This window comes from Lolium perenne, chromosome 4, assembly GCF_019359855.2.
Source record: "Lolium perenne isolate Kyuss_39 chromosome 4, Kyuss_2.0, whole genome shotgun sequence".
NCBI classification, from domain to species: Eukaryota; Viridiplantae; Streptophyta; class Magnoliopsida; order Poales; family Poaceae; genus Lolium; species Lolium perenne.
Window position 1 is genome coordinate 9,100,392 of NC_067247.2, and position 8,103 is coordinate 9,108,494.

The window sequence follows — 8,103 nt, forward strand, 5'->3', positions numbered from 1 at the left end:
TACTAGGATTTCTGAAACCAAAAACAGCAGAAAACAGCAACTGGCTCTTCGGCATCTCGTTAATAGGTTAGTGCCGGAAAATGCATAATAATGACATATAATGTGTATAAAACATGTGAGTATCATCATAAAAGTAGCATGGAATATAAGAAATTATAGATACGTTTGAGACGTATCACACCTCCTTCTAGCACTACCTCTCCTTCCCATCAATTTTAAAACATTTGATCTTGGCAACCATTTGATAGCTCGATATTTAGCACTATTTTACTGAGGTTTTTAAGTAAGATTAATGTCTGCATATATAAACCCTGTTTGCTGAGTTATATTGATAAGAGAGGACACAAATGTTGGAGTATGTTCAAATTTCAATTTGTCAATCGAGTTCACTAGCTGCAAGGCAAATCAGCAGCCGACGGTTAATGTGATCCTATTCCCCAATGCACGAAATATCAGTTAGAATTGAGGTTCTACATCGACACCTGAAGTGCCTGTAGACACACTCGTCATCCTTTGCCAGTGCACTGCTCTGTAACACTATTTTCATGCTTACCCTATGATGGTTCAGCCTAACACACTACTCCCTCTGATCCATAATAAGTATCGTGGTTTGATTAGTTCACATTTTGAACGAAACCACAACGCTGATTATGGATTGGAGGGAGTATCAAAGATGCTTCAGACTGACGAGTTCTAATTACAAAATTCAGTTACATAAGCAGTCTGTCTTCCAAAGGAAATGTTTAATTGCATGGCTGTGCAGGCCACAGACGAAACAAACCAGGGTGGCGAGGAAATAGCACATAGCACCACATGTTGGTGACATTTTGGCACAGAACCACAACATGTGTTTGTTTTTGCAAGGAACACCACATTTTATTGTAATCACTTGCACAAAACACATAATCCATTATTAAAAGTTTTAATGGACTTGTTGTCTGAACTGGTATGTTCGGGCCGGTTCGTCTAGCTACGAAGCGAAGGCGGCTACCCTTCACCATGGTCCCCGGTGATCGGCAACATCATCACATGAGGTGTTGTGCTAGCGGTGGGGATGAGACCGACAACGGGACCATGGGAATCCATGGTCAACTTCCTGGTGCTCTACTATCGTGCCACCGTTATGTGCAGCGGTTGCTTGTCCGCGGTGGTGGAGTAGATGCTCACCCCTCCCACAAACTCAACGAACGAGAGACCATGTCCGGTCAGGCACCGATGTAGTGCGCCAAACCATGTCATGCTGTCAACAGGCTTCTTCCTATCTAGGTCATAGCAGGACTATGAGAGGACGTCTCGAACAGTCGAAGCACGACATGTCCGCCTCACTGATCGACTGCAGTACCGCTGAGGCGGCAAGGCGCGGAGAGCTGCCTTGTCGTGCTTGTTTGCATCCTAACAATACAGAGCCGCAATGACCTCTAGGACAACGCAGCACAACTGACACACCCCCGCACGACACGGACGGAGCCGGTAGAGCATGACAAGCTCGCTCCCACCACGGGTGACGCGCCTAAGGACCATGCCAATTCACCCTCTGCCTCCACGGGCCAACATGGCAACGTTTGGGTCGACATGTGTGCGGGCAAGGCTCGCCTAAGGACAACGCGACAGGCGATCCGTAAGCGCTCTCTCGCCTTGACCAATGTGCGAGCAAGGCCGACAGTCTTCGGGTCACCGTGAACTTGGTGAAGTTGGCTGCTTCCTCCTGGTATCGGGACGAGTTGATATGTACATACCAATTCGGTTGAATAAGGAGAGAAAATACCACATTACGCTTTGTGATAGCGGGCTAGACTGACTAACTGGCTATTAAAGCTTTTAATGATTGGCTATGTGTTTTGTGCAAACGATCAAGCAAAATATGGTGTTCTATGCAAAAACAAACGCATGTTGTGGTTCCTTGCAAAAAAGTCACCAACATGTGGTGTTAGATGTTATTTCCTCCAGGGTGGCAGAAAAGAAAGGGCGTGTGGTGGAGAAGCAGAAATTCCAGGGTCTCTTCTGCAAGATAGCCGTTGTTACTCCACCTGGATCTTCGCTGAGACCATGTCTGGCGTCTTCCACGTGCTTCGCCGGCGCCGGCGCCGGCGGCTCCTCCTCCGGCCCATCCTCCAGACCATCTCCCTCCGACTCCATGGCGCCCTGTCAAACCACCCCGACCAGCATCCACGGCTCCCCGCCAACTACACGCCCGCCGCCGGCGGCCTCGACGAAAAGCCGCGACGCGCCTACGCCGCCACGATCAGCGCCCACCTCAGGAGCCGAGACCTCCCGCGCGCGGAGGCGCTGTTCCTAGCCGCGCCGGCTTCCGCCCGTGGCCCCCATCTGGACGCCGTCATGCTCGACGGCTACCTCAAGGCCGGCCGCGTCGACCGCGCCCGCAGGCTGTTCGACGGGATGGCGGAGAAGAACGTGGTGGCGTGGACCGGCCTGGTCTCCGCGTACGGCCGAGCCGGGCGCGTGGCCGAGGCGCGCGCGCTGTTCGACGCGATGCCCGAGCGCGACGTCGTGTCGTGGACGGCCATGCTGCAGGGCTACGTGCGCGCCGGGATGCTGCGCGAGGCGAGGGAGGTGTTCGACGGGATGCCGTGGCGGAACGCGATCACCTGGACGGTCATGGTCAAGGCCTACGCCGACGGCGGCCACGTCAGAGAGGCGATGGCGCTGTTTGACAGGATGCCAGAGAGGAACTCATACTCCTGGTTAGCCACGATCTCTGGCTTCCTCCGTGCCGGGAGAGTAGACGAGGCGGTCAGTCTCTTCGAGAGGATGCACCATAAGAACGTGGCTACCTGGACCGCGATGGTAAGCGGCTTAGCACAGAACAGCCGCATTTCGATGGCGAGGGGAGTTCTTTGACAAAATGCCGAAAGACAAGGATATCGTGGCGTGGAATGTGATGATCAACGCTTATGCTAATGATGGCCAGATGAGCGAGGCTCAGGGACTGTTTGATTCGATGCCCGCCAAGGACCTGGTGAGCTGGAGCACTGTAATCAAGGGATATGCCAGGAACGGTCGTAAGGACGACGCCATGGGTCTATTTCTTCTCATGCTCCGGTCAGCGGTATATCCCGACATCACTACATTGACAAGTGTCCTTGTTACATCGGAGAGGACCGTCGAAGTTGGGCAAATCCATGGCATGGCCACAAAGATAGTTCACCTGTCTGAAACCTCCTTAGGAAATGCTCTGCTCACCATGTACTCAAAGAGCGGTGAACTGCGCTATGCCTGGCAAGCTTTCAAAATGTTACGGGAGAAGGATGTCATCACATGGACATCGATGATGCAAGCCTTTGCAAACCACGGCCATGCCTCCTGCGCGCTGCAGGCATTCGCGCTGATGCTGCGACATGGACACGAGCCCAGCTCGAGCACCTTCACTGTCGCACTGACAGCCTGCAGGCGCGCCGGTCTTGTCGAGAAAGGACGGAACATATTCAGATCTATTTCCGCCTATGGGCTCAAGCCGGTATTTGAGCACCGTCGCATCCTCGTCCGCATGGTGCGTGCGAGGGAGGCCACGGAGGGTGTTGCTGCCATGCCGCCTGAGATGCGTGACCAAGAAATGGAGTAAAAGAAAGGTAGTCAAACCTCTTCATCAGTTACTGTTTTACGTAATTTACTAATATTTGTGATGTGATATTCGCAGGAAAAAGAAGAGTAAGAAGAAATCTTTGGAAGATACTCAATTGGCAATAGATGAACCTGTAGGTGTAGAATCTGCTGCTGCTGCTGCTACTGAATGTACACCAACAAAGGGTTTGTTTGGTTGGGCTCTGGCTTATCTGAAAGCAGTCGTGGGAAAGTAGCTGTGAAAGAGTAAGAAGAAATCTGTCAAAGATAGTCAATTGGAACTAGAAGAACCTGCAGGTTCTGCTGTTGCTGCTGCTACTGAATGTACACCAACAAAGGTTGCTACAGTAAGACAGTAAGTGTGCCAACATTGCAAACCAGCCTACAGGTTCTGCTGCTGCTGCGGCCCTGTGAATCTTTCCAAAGAATCTTTCTAAGGAATCTGAGTGTTATAGTCGCCAAGTGGCCAAAAAGCTAGCTTTGGCTATTCAAGAATATGCAGCATCTCAGCCAGCTATTTCTCCACGGAGAGAAAACAGTACCTCAAAGAACAAAAATAAATGAAAGGGCCAGATGATATTGCTTTTGGGCTGAACTGTCATGTGTTTTTGTTACGTAACCTCTGAACCTAGTGAAATTTGGAACTAAGTGAACTATTTTTCTGCCATGTAACTAGTGAGAAGAGGACTCACTTAATGCTATAAAACATGGATCTGCACTATTATTTCTTAACTGTTGCTACATGGTGACGTGTGAACTGGATCGAGATGATTATCTGCTGTTTGTTGCCAAAGATTAGGCAAGGTCATGTCAGATTTCTTGTTGCTGTCATTTCATGTCGGATTCATGCTATTTGCTGTGTGTCCAGAATGAGTCAAGGTCTTGCAAAAAAATTTGTTGCAAAATAGCTTGCCAACAATTTATCTTTTATGAAACAAGATTGTGATAGTAATCTGAACAACTTACTACTCAGGTGTTGCTGGTGCTTGAGCTGAGAATCTCAGGTATCCAAGTTGGTCTTGGTGCTTCCAAAGTTCAAACAAATGTGAAAATGATCACTTGCATGCTACATGAATATGTGAACCACTAGTGTCATATTAGGTCTGTCACCTTTTAGCTTTCACGCAGTGTTAGAGCACAAGTTATTCTGCATTTGGTTTGCTGTTCCAATGCCAGAGCACATTGTTTATTTTGCTGTCAACTAGTGTTATGGTGACAGATGAATGGCGCTCCTCAGCAAAAGCAATCTTGTGGGTTTTAAGTCTGTGAATGTTCAGTACATTGCAGGTTTGAACTTCTGTAGTAACAAAAGAATCATGCGTTCATCTCGTGTGAAGTTTGCCTGTGTTCTGTCCAGTGAACTTATCAACCATCATCTGTTTCTATGATGTTACCGAAGAAAATGTTCTGTACATTACTGCAACTTCTTATCTTCTGTTTTCAGCAGATTTCAGTGTGAGATTTTCGATCGATCCCTGTCGCCAATGCAACAACTCTCAACCCTGCAAGATATTCGCAACTCCACACACTTGCGTATGTAGCCGCCGACCACGAAGCGGTAAATTGCAATCTTCCAATCCCCAGTGGAACAACAGATCACACAAACTTTCGGTAGCACAAACACCTGATCGAAACGAATTGGTGCAGGTAAAACTTCAGATCGGGATTCGGTCGAAACTGATTCGGACAGATCCGGCGTACGGTCTGGCGGCGGGACCGGACGAGGCGCCGGGCCATCTGGCGACGACCGGGCCAGGCACCGGGCCAACGCGCCTACTTCCCTGGACCCTTTTCCAGTGGGCACCGGTGTACGGACCGGCCGGGACCGAGCCGTCCGGTGTGGCGGCCGGTACCGCCGGGCGTGGCACCGGCGTCAACGTTTCCTTCTCCCTCCTTTGTGCATGCCTCCCTGTCCTCCCTCGCGCGTCCGTGGGATGTTTTCACGTCCAGCACCAAGTCTAGTTTTTCCTCTCCTACTTGTGCAACGCTTGCTCCATCTTCATACCTGATCATACATAAATGAAAGGATTTAGGTAGTATAAAGTTCTCATCGATCAAAGTAACATTCAGAAGTGAATTCACCTATTGTTTAAGTAGCTTCGCACGCACGAGCCCTTGTTGTGGATCCAATTTCTAACTTTATTGGACTTGAGCTTCACAACAACATCATCTTAATCTTGTAATGACGGAGGTAATAGTTCGGTAGGGATGTCTTCATCGTAGGGTATTTTTGATCCAGTAACATTGGAGTCAATGGCATGTGTGGAGGTTCGGCAGAGGATATGGGCATTTCCAGGATAATGGTATCTACTGAGTGTCTAGAAGTTATAAACACGATGAGAGGAAACAGTTTGTGTAGCTACAGAGTTATTCTTTACGAGATAGAGTTGAAGTCTAGAAGATTCTTTTTTCGATCAAGGAGCATAGCCCAGCCTCTGCATCCAAAGGATGCACACAGCTTTCTTCTTTATTAAATTATTCGCAATGCCTTACAAGGGGAATACAAAGATCAATCTTGAATCCTCCTTCCTAGCGACAACTCGCTATACCTACGATGAAGGGGGGACCATGAACAAGGCCATACTCCCTGACGGTACACCAACACAAATCATCCAAAAAACAAAACCCTGAGGGTGTGCCATTGCACACGTCGCAGAGTTCGCAACCGCCATCTATCTCGAACCCATCTCCAAGCGAGATCGACGTATTGACCGTGCCAGGACTGCCGTCGATGTCACCATAACACCAAACAGCTCCACCATCCTGCCCGCGTCCAGCAATCCTCGCCCGTCTTCGATACCTCGCAGCTCCACGCCACTGAGAATCATCGACGACAACGTGGTAGATGAACATCACTCCACCAAAAACCACCTCCATCCAGCCGCTGCTCCAAAAACGATGCCCCAAGAGGTAGCACGGCGCTAGGAAGCGCCATCATCGTCCGATCCTGGCTGGATCTAGGGTTTCCCCCGGAGCAGCACAAGTGCGTTCTTGCGGACTGCGACGACGATGTCTTCAAGAAGGAAGCGACGCTTAACGACGCCAACGCCCGCCAATCTTGACACGGTTTTCACCGACAACCGCGAGTCCCCAACTCGGCGAGAGCACACGGAGAGGCCAGCAAAGATGATGCCTTCGCAGGGGAACGACGCCAATAGCCGCTGCCATCATCCGCCAAGAACGAAGTCAAGGCTCGGTGTTCACCGGTGGCCCCTTCGCCGCTAGCTCGTCGTCGACTAGATCTTCATCGCCGGGGTAGAGGGATCTCGTGATCCGCCACCCCAGCAACCAGCCGACCTCCTCCGGCGAAGAAGAAGGCCGCCTCCACCGTCGAACCCAAGGCTGCTGCCCCGGGCGACCTCGTACCGCGGGAGAAGCCCAAGATCATCGCCCCTCACCGGCGAGAGGCGGAGGGAATGGCGTTGTCCGCCACCACCAGCCACCACAGGTTGGCCACCGCCCCCGTCCATCCATGCGGGAGGCGGGAGGGCCGCCGTCGCCCCTCCATCCTCGTCAGCCCGCCGCCGCCGCGAGAGTCGGGAGGGCCGCCGCCGCGCGTGAGAAACTCCATGGCCGCCGTCCCCGACACGTCACGAGGGAAGGCCCCCGCCGCCGCCACGCCCCGAGGTCTTTGCCCCGGCGGCGCTGCCGGCGGTGGCTCGTTACAAGCTAGGTGACGTCGGGGTGTGAACGGCCAGCTTATTCCATGCACTCGGTGCAGGGCGCCAAGGCCAAAGCATGTCTCAGCTCCGAGTTTGCTTCTTCCGGCCGAGGTGGCTACGGCGGTCGTGGGTGCCATGTGTTGGCGCCCCAAAATCGTTGTGCGGGATCAGGTCCGGATTTGACCCTGCACGCACTGGGTTTGGTCCTGGCCAAGGTAGGGGCGCGCCTGGCGTGCGTTCGTGCCGATGCCCAGGACCATCAAATGGTAGATGTGGTAGATCTGCAGTAGCGAGCGCGGGAAGAAGCAGGAGCAGGGCCACTGCTGCGAGGAGAAGGATGGGAGTCCGAGGAGGAGAAGGCTTTGTCATCGTGTTTCACCTCACGGCAGCCTCTTGTGTTCTTGCCACCTACTCCAATGTTGTACAATGGCTCTCTATTTATAGGCACAACGAGGAAATCAAAGTGCTCGATCGTGTGACGTGCGTGCTCATAATTTATTTGGTTTGGAGTAACCTTGTGGCCGTATCTTTCACACGCACGATCCATCGTTGACTTTAGACAATCAGACGTACATGCATCGGTCTACTGTATCTAGCAGCACTAGTTCAATCGGCATTCAGCACGTACGTAGTGGATGTCACCTAACTTAGGTAGTCTGGAACCCAGTCAGGGCTAGCCACATCCAATTCATTTGGCAGGAATGGAAGAAAACAAATCTCCACTCTCTTGCACAATTTGCCTTTTTTTCCTTACCTCCCTAGTAAATCTGAGTTTGGCTTAAAGAATCGCATGCTTTAAAAAGATCACCTTTCAAACATACCATAATTTTATAGAGTTGTTGAAAACTTCTGGACTGACTTT

General features: G+C 51.2%; 1 pseudogene; it reads left to right on the top strand.

Annotated features, from left to right (window-relative positions):
* Positions 1-2,009: 2,009 nt before the first annotated feature.
* On the top strand, positions 2,010-4,661 carry LOC127291729 (uncharacterized; annotated as a pseudogene).
* The last annotated feature ends 3,442 nt before the right edge of the window (positions 4,662-8,103 follow it).